We start from the raw sequence: 8861 nt of genomic DNA on the forward strand, positions 1-8861 counted from the left end.
TGGGAAAGGGCACTAAACCACGCTGCCTGCATCGTCCCAATCCATGCTGGTTGACCCCATTGGAGGCCACATGGCAAGCTAGATTTCTTCTCCTGATGACTGACTGCCATTCTACGAACCACTGCCCCCGTGTCCTCCATTTCTACTGCAAATAATGAGGCTACATCAGAGAAACAACCTCAACCTCACTTCTCTTCTCCCTCAGAATATCTTAGCAGCTTCATCCTCTGGTCTCTGAGAAAACTGGGTCCCAAGTGTGCTGCTATGCAACAGAGGCAACAGGCTAGATGCCGCCAAGCCACAGCTGTGGAGCCGACAAGATGCTGAGTGAAGAAAAAGTAAAGCAGGATGAGCTCATTAGCTTCTTTTGCTTTTCTGTGTGTGTGTGTGTGTTTGTTTTGTTGTTTCTGAGACAGAGTCTTACTCTGTGGCCCAGGCTAGAGTACAGTGGCGCCATCTCAGCTCACCGCAACCTCCACCTCCCGAGTTCAAGTGATTCTCCTGCCTCAGCCTCCCAAGTAGCTGGAATTACAGGCTCACATCACCACACCCAGCTAATTTTTCTATTTTTTATTTTCATTTTTAGTAGAGACGGGGTTTCACAATGTTGATCAGGCTGGTCTCAAACTCCTGACCTTGGGATCCACCCTCATCGACCTCCCAAAGTGCTGAGATTACAGACGTGAGCCACTGCGCCCAGCCCTGGTCTTTTAGTTTTTGGGGGTTTTTGTTTTGTTTTGTTTTGCACAGGGTCTCCCTTTGTTGCCCAGACTGCAGTGCAGTGGTACGATCATGATTCACTGAAGCCTTCAACTCCTGGGCTCTGGTGATCTTGCCTCACTCTCCTGCCTAGCTGAGACTATGGTTGGACACCAACAAGGTCAGCTTTTTTTTTTTTTTTTTTTGTAGAGACCGTCTTACTGTGTTGCCCAGGCTGGTCTCGAACTCCTGGGCTCAAGTGATCCTCTTGCCTTCGCCTCCCAAAGTATTGAGATTACAGGCATAAGCAACTGTGCCTAGCCCAATAGCTAGCTTATTTTTAAAAGCAATTTTTAAAATACATATCTTAGAGATATTTTTCTATTAGTATACAGAGTCTGGTTTTTTTTGTTTTTTTTTTTGTTTGTTTTTTTTTTGAGTCAGAGTTTTGCTCTTGTTACTCAGGCTGGAGTACAATGGTGCCATCTTGGCTCACTGCAACCTCCATCTCCTGGGTTCAAGAATTCTTCTGCCTCAGCCTCCCAAGTAGCTGGGATTACAGCCACCTGCCACCACACTCTGCTAATTTTTTTTCCTTTTTCTTTCTTTCTTTCTTTTTTTTTTTTTTAAGTAGAGACGAGGTTTCACCATGTTGGCCATGATGGTTTTGAACTTCTGACCTCAAGTGATCTACCCATTTCAGCCTCCCAAAACCAAAGTGCTAGGATTACAGGCATAAGCCACCGTGCCTGGCCTATAGCTTCCTTATTTTTTTTTATTTTTTATTTTTTTTGAGACAGAGTTTCGCTCTTGTTACCCAGGCTGGAGTAAAGTGGCACGATCTCTGCTCACCGCAACCTCCGCCTCCTGGGTTCAGGCAATTCTCCTGCCTCAGCCTCCTGAGTAGCTGGGATTACAGGCACGTGCCACCATGCCCAGCTGATTTTTGTATTTTGTTTTTACAGCTGCTTAGTATTGCACTGGATTAAAGTCCATTATTTAGCAGTTCTTCGTTGACAGGTGTTCCCAGTCTTTCATTATTATAAATAATGCTGCAATAAGTAACATTATACATATGTCATTTTATCCCAGTACAATATTTTTATATAATAAATTTCTAAAAGTAGGATTATTGAGCTAGTAGGATTATTGAGCTAAATAGTATATACATCAGTAATTCTGATAAAAAAGGAAATTCCCCTCTATAAGGGTAATAATAATTTGTACTACCACAAGCAGGAGACTGCTGTTTTCCCCTACAGCCTCGTAAACATCGTGTGTGGCAACTTTTTACATATTTGCTCTGTCGCTAGTCTGGAATGCAGTGGTGCAATCTCGGCTCACTGCAACCTCTGCCTCCTGGGTTCAAGTGATTCTTGTGCCTCAGCCTCCCGAGTAGCTGGGACTACAGGTGCACACCCCCATGCCCAGCTAATTTTTGTATTTTTAGTAGAAATTGGTTTTCACAATGTTGGCCAGGATGGTCTCGATCTCTTGACCTCACGATCTGCCTGCCTAGACCTCCCAAAGTGCTGAGATTACAGGCATGAGCCACCGAGCCCAGCCTTTTACATATTTCTAATCTGGTAGAAGAAAAACGGTATCTCAGCATAGCTATAATTTGCATGTCTCTTAAGGATAATGAGACTGAGCAACTATTCATTTTTGCTTTTGCTTGCATTTTATTTTCTATATATGTGATATATATATATATGTTCCCAAAGAATATAAAGAGATAGTTATATATATGTACACACACACACACACACACACACACACACACACATATATATATATACACACATATATATAAAGTCTCACTATGTTGCCCAGGCTGGAGTGTGGTGGCTATTTGTAGGTGGGATCATCAGGCACTACAGTCTGGAACACCTGGGTTCAAGCAGTTCTCCTGCCTGAGCCTCTTGTCCTTGCCTATTTTTGTACTCAGCATTTTTTCTTATAAAAATTTTTTTTTTTTTTTTTGAGGAAGTCTCACTCTGTTGCCCAGGCTGGAGTGAAGTGGCAGGATCTCTGCTCACTGCAACCTCCATCTCCCGGGTTCAAGCAATACTCCCACCTCAGCCTCCTAAGTAGCTGGGATTACAGGCACTCGCCACCACGCCTGGCTAATTTTTGTATTTTAAGTAGAGACAGGGTTTCAGCATGTTGGCCAGGCTGGTCCCAAACTCCTGACCTCAGGTGATCTGTCCACCTCGGCCTCCCAAAGTGCTGGGATTACAGGTGTGAGCCACTGCGCCCGGCATCTTCCTGCTCTTTATCAGTGCCTCGTGTGTGTGTGTGTGTGTGTGTGTGTGTGTGTGTGTATGCATGTGGGTGTGTATTTCCAAAATAATTGTGTTAAACTTACTCCATCCCTGTGGGAGTTTGTAAATGCACTTTCCTATCTCTTGCACAGCTCCCTGAGCTTCTTCTGTCTTCCAAGGACGGTGAATGAGATGCTGACATGTGAGTCTCCAAGTTCCGAGCCTGCTCATGCCCACAGCAGCTTCATCCTCTCCTTGGCCCCCCTCCCCCATCCACTTTTCTCCTGCCCCTCATCCACCCCTCCAGAGACGTCACACTCCAGGTTTCACAGGGCTTCAGAATCTTGTTGGGAACCTGGATCATCACCTCATCCCCCGAAAGAGTCCTGGTTTCCCTGTTTCTGTTTTTTGGAAGACTAGCTCCCAACATATCAATGTGGATTCAAGATCTCTCAAAGTGATCAAGTGGCCAGTGAAAAGGAAAAAAAAAAAGAGAAAAAAATGGTTTTCTTCAAAGCTGGGTCCAGGGGAAACACCACATAAAGCTGCTCCGTGGATGTCTAAAATTCCCCTGAAAATCTCAGTTTTTTTATTAGACTCTTTCAATAGGGGAGGGGGAGTGAGGCCATACAGCAGTGTGGTAATGATCATACAAAAAGAATACATTTGCAAAACTGGTGCATAAAAATCACAATGTGATATTGTAAAAGCAGAACAACATAAAGATAACTTTCTGTGTGTCAGCATAGAAACCATACACCTTAGCAAGAATAGAGGTTAAACATAAACTTATAATCATCAGCAAGAAAAACACTGGGCTCACAGCTGCAGGGGGAACAGGATCTGACACAGGACAACCAGCCCAACCACAAAACTGCAAGAGGGGGGAGACCCCCATGCAGGCCTGGAGGAGCAGCGGGAGAAGAAAGACTTTCACATCCTTATCTCCACCACAGAGGTTTTTCCTCATGAGACGCCCCCCTCGTGCGTTGGTTTACAGGCTCTCCATAAGGGTTGCATTCCCTTCCCAGGGCCCGTAATCAATATGCCTTTCCTGGGAAAGGAATCTGGGCCATAAGCCTCTCCATTACACGTCTGTTTCTAGGCTCTCTGCAACGAGAAGCTTATTACGTGCTGTCATCTCTCTCCGGCAGTCAGGCTACGTGGCTTGTCTCTCACATCAAGTTCCTGTTTTTACAAGAACAGCTCAGCAGAGCCAAAGTTACAAGCTATATTTTAACTTTTCATGTTATTCTTCATTTTCTCAAATCTCATCAATACAGTAAGTAAGAAGCATCACAAAGCCAGTAACTCATTTCAGGGAAACCAAATTCTAAGAGAATTTATAAGTTAAACTTCAACAACAATTTCTTCTTGTTATTTCAGATACCTCAGGCTTTGCCAATTCTTCCAGAAGCTTGGAGTTGCTCAGTCGCCACCAAAGGGTCCACAGTGTTCCCAGCATCTGTTAGTGACACAGCCAGGAGGGACGTACAGGCCTGGTAGTTGTTGCTGGCCCACGCCTCGGGTCTACTAAGCTTTTCCTGAATTCACCTTACTCTCTGGTCTTTTGTCTGCTCCTGTTCTTCCTCACCTGGACTCTAACCCTTCCCTACAGCATGGGTAGAGGGGCTGTCTGTCACATTCTACCCATCTTTCATCCCCAGGACAACCCCTCTTTCCCTCCTGGAAGCCCTCCTCCCTCTCTGGCCACTCCTCCAGGTTAAAACCCCACCCTCCAGGAAGCCTGCTTTCACCTTTCACGTTGGCCAAGTGCCCTGGACGCCTAAGCTTCGGGCATTTCTCTTTCTGCCTTATAATTTCCGGCTTCCTCCTGTTTCTCCTACTGACCACACCTTGAGAGCAGGACCGTCTTCTCCACAGATGTACTTCGAGAGCCTGCACAAAAGAGTGTGTGGACTAAAGCAACCAATGGTTGTTCCAGCTAATGTGACTGCTCCCTATTTGAAACCTTCAAAACTCTCCATCTGGGATGCCTCTGGAGGGCCAAAGTGTTCCAGCTGGAATTGACTGTCTTCCTACCACCCTGTTTTGTCACCGAGGCCCTCTACGAACTTCAGTTTACTCATCTCTCAAGGAGGAGAACAGTCAGGGGAAACGTATAAGGGCCAATTGAACCATATACGTGTAAATAATAATGTGAGAAGGCTGTGCGGCCACAGCCATGCCTTCCGCTGCAGGTGGCAGTGGTGTGCTTGAGCAACCAGAGCTGGAGCCTGGAGGCGCACAACATCCTCAGCAAACGGGGGGATTCGGCGTCCAATCCTTTGGAACAGGGACTCACATGAAGCTTCCAGGACCAGCTGCAGACAAGCCCAATGTTTATGATTTCAAAACCGCATATGACCAGATGTACAATGATCTTCTTAGGAAAGACAAAAAAACTCTATACACAAAATGTCATTTTGCATATACTGGACAGAAATAAGAGAATGGAGCCCCGGCCAGAAAGGTTCCAGAACTGCAAAGACCTGTTTGATCTGATCCTCACTTGCCAAGAGAGAGTGTACGACCAGGTGGTGGAAGATCTGAATTCCAGAGAACAGGAGACCTGCCAGCCAGTGCACGTGGTCAATGTGGACATCCAGGACAAACACGAGGAGGCCACCCTGGGGACATTTCTCATCTGTGAGCTCTGCCAGTGTATCCAGCACACGGAGGACACGGAGAACCAGATTAACGAGCTGCTGCAGTTTGTGGAGAGGAGTGGGCTTACCTTCCTGCACACTATCTGCTTCTACTGAGCACAGACCCCTCCCTGGCTGGGCCACCTTCTCCAGCTTCCTTTTGTTCATACTTTCTTCTCCCTGACGTTTGCTTTTACTTACAGGTGTTCTGCTGGCGACTGTAGCGTTACCCAAATAAACCGTGCATATGAAACCAGAGGAGATGTCTAAACAGCACATTGAAGCAATCAAGTCTTTTCCTTCCCACTTTTAAAGCGGGATATTGATGGTAGTATTTTTCTTTTTCTTTTTTTTGAGATGGAGTTTCGCTCTTGTTACCCAGGCTGGAGTGCAATAGTGCGATCTCTGCTCACCGCAACCTCTGCCTCCTGGGATCAGGCAATTCTCCTGCCTCAGCCTCCTGAGTAAATGGGATTACAGGCACGTGCCACCATGCCCAGCTAATTTTTTGTATTTTTAGTAGAGACGGGGTTTCACCATGTTGACCAGGATGGTCTTGAACTCCTGACCTCAGGTGATCCACCCACCTCAGCCTCCCAAAGTGCTAGGATTACAGGCGTATTTTTCTTTAACCAAAATGGAAAGATAGCAGTTTGTGTTCACTTCCCCGCCTCTAGGCACCCCCTCCCTCCCTCCTCCCCACCTGGCCAGACTGCACAGACCCCGCTGCCCTGTTAGGAATGACCTGGAATTGCCCAATAAATAGATGCTGCCGTCAAAATAATAATAATAATAATAATAATAATAATAATGTGATAAGCCATATGCGGTGGCTCACACCTGTAATCCCAGCACTTTGGGAGGCCGAGGTGGGCAAATCATGAAGTTAGGAGTACAAGACCAGCCCGGCCAACATGGTGAAACCCCTATCTCTACTAAAAACACAAAACAATAGCTGGGCATTGTGGTGGGCACCTGTAATCCCAGCTACTTGGGAGGCTGAGGCAGCAGAGTTGCTTGAACCTGGGAGGTGGAGGCTGCAGTGAGCAGAGATCATGCCATTACACTCCAGCCCAGTGACAGCATGAGACTCAGTCTCAAATAGTAATAATGTGATAAATGAATAAGAGTTATGGGGTATAACAAAGAGTGCTACTAGTCTTTGAATATTTACATTGTCATGTTTTCTTTTTTTTTTTTCAGACGGAGTCTTGCTCTGTCACCCAGGCTGGGTATGATCCCAAAGTGCTAGGATTACGGGCATGAACCACTACACCCAGCCTGACATGCTTTCTATACCAGACACCATTCTAATATTTAACCTGTATTATGCCCTGAATCCTAACAGATTGGCTCTATTTCACAGAAAAGTGAACTGAGGCACAGAGTGGCTAATGACTTATTTGCCTAAAATTCCATACTGGCAGTAGAGGAGCTGGGATTTGCACGTGGGCACCAGAGCTCCAGAGTCAATTTGCTTAACTATCACCCCATATTGTCTTTCTATGAAATAATACTATTACTATTACTTGATCTCAGAGCTGCCCTCTCCACCAAAAGTGAATCCAGTCACACGGTCGCTCTCTTCCAGCATGATTCTAACTCTAATAATAAATTCTGGCCTGGCACGGTGGCTCACACCTGAAATCCCAGCACTTTGGGAGGCCAAGGGCGGCAGATCACCCAAGGTCAGGAGTTCGAGATCAGCCTGGCCAACATGGTAAAAACCTATCTCCCTTAAAAATTAAAAATTAGCTGGACGTGGTGGCACATGCCTGTAATCCCAGTTACTCAGGAGGCTGAGACAGGAGAATTGCTTGAACTCAGGAGGCGGAGGTTGCAGTGAACTGAGATGCGCCACTGCACTCCAGCCTGGGAGACAACAGCAAAATTCCATCTCAAAAAAAAAAAAAAGTAGTTTCTGTGGGTAGAGTTTTGTGCAGGTATCCACTTTCCTGGAGATATGTTCAAAATGTTGAGCTCTTTAAAAAGAACTATTCCCTGGCCGGGCGCGGTGGCTCACGCCTATAATCCCAGCACTTTGGGAGGCCGAGGTGGGTGGATCACAAGGTCAAGAGATCGAGACCATCCTGGTCAACAAGGTGAAACCCCATCTCTACTAAAAATACAAAAATTAGCTGGGCATGGTGGTGCGCGCCTGTAGTCCCAGCTACTTGGGAGGCTGAGGCAGGAAAATTGCTTGAACCCAGGAGGCGGAGGTTGCGGTGAGCCGAGATAGTGCCATTGCACTCCAGTCTGGGTAACAACAGCTAAACTCCGTCTCAAAAAAAAAGAACTATTCCCATATTTTCTGTTCTTTGATAGTTATGCTGTCAGATCCAAATAGAATACTCATCAGGTGAATTAAACACAGAGAAGTTTAACATCTGTTGTCATAATTGGTATGGACTTGCCTTTGTGGTATTGACAAATGTCTTTTCCCCAAACCTACCATTCCAGGTCCTCATCACTCCTAGAATGAGTTCTCCAGTCCCTTCTCTCATATTTCCAGAATTCTCTTATTAAGAGGAAGATGGGGCAAGGGTGGAAGGAAAGAGGCCAGCCTGGAGGGGGCATTCACTGGATTTTCAAGGAGCAGGAGGAGAGTGATAGGCAGAGCTCTGCTGGGCACCAGCGGTCCTTCTGGGCCATGGCGAAGGGAGCAGTTTGTGCTCCCAGGATTGGCATGGGGTGGCTTGTCAAGATCACCCCCAGCCTCCCTCTTTGCCCATCCTGTTCCCTCTCCCCTGATGGCAGCCTCACCTCCAGCAGGATTCCTCATCCTTGGCACAAAGAGCCAACTCCTGCCTATGGGGGCTGGAGAGGAAAGGCAGGGCGGAAAGGGGTCAACTCTAAACACCCAAGGAAACACTGAGGACAGAAAGGAGGATACTCGGGGCCAGCTGGAAACAAGGGGCCTGCCTGCCAGCGCCACACTCCCTAACTGCCAGGACACACTGCCTCGATTTCTGGGGAGCCAGAAACTTGTAGGAGGTCAGGAAGGAAAGGGAGGGAAAAAGATGGAAGAGAGTTTGGGAGATCCAGAGAAAGAGGGCAGCAGTTGGGGAGACCCATACATATTCCACACCATGTTAAATAGATGGTATGCAGAATAATAATAAAATACAGAGGACAGCAAATAATATATAGAATACTGCCATATATTCACAACCAAGATTAAAGTGTTAACGGTTTGTCTTATTTCTTTCCACATTTTTTTTTTTGAGATGGAGTTTTACTCTGTTGCCCA

General features: G+C 46.3%; 1 pseudogene; it reads left to right on the top strand.

Moving 5' to 3' along the window:
* The first annotated feature begins 287 nt into the window (after positions 1-287).
* Positions 288-5862, top strand: LOC100391791 (RNA polymerase II subunit A C-terminal domain phosphatase SSU72 pseudogene; annotated as a pseudogene).
* The last annotated feature ends 2999 nt before the right edge of the window (positions 5863-8861 follow it).

Source organism: Callithrix jacchus, chromosome 4, assembly GCF_049354715.1.
Source record: "Callithrix jacchus isolate 240 chromosome 4, calJac240_pri, whole genome shotgun sequence".
Lineage (NCBI taxonomy): Eukaryota > Metazoa > Chordata > Mammalia > Primates > Cebidae > Callithrix > Callithrix jacchus.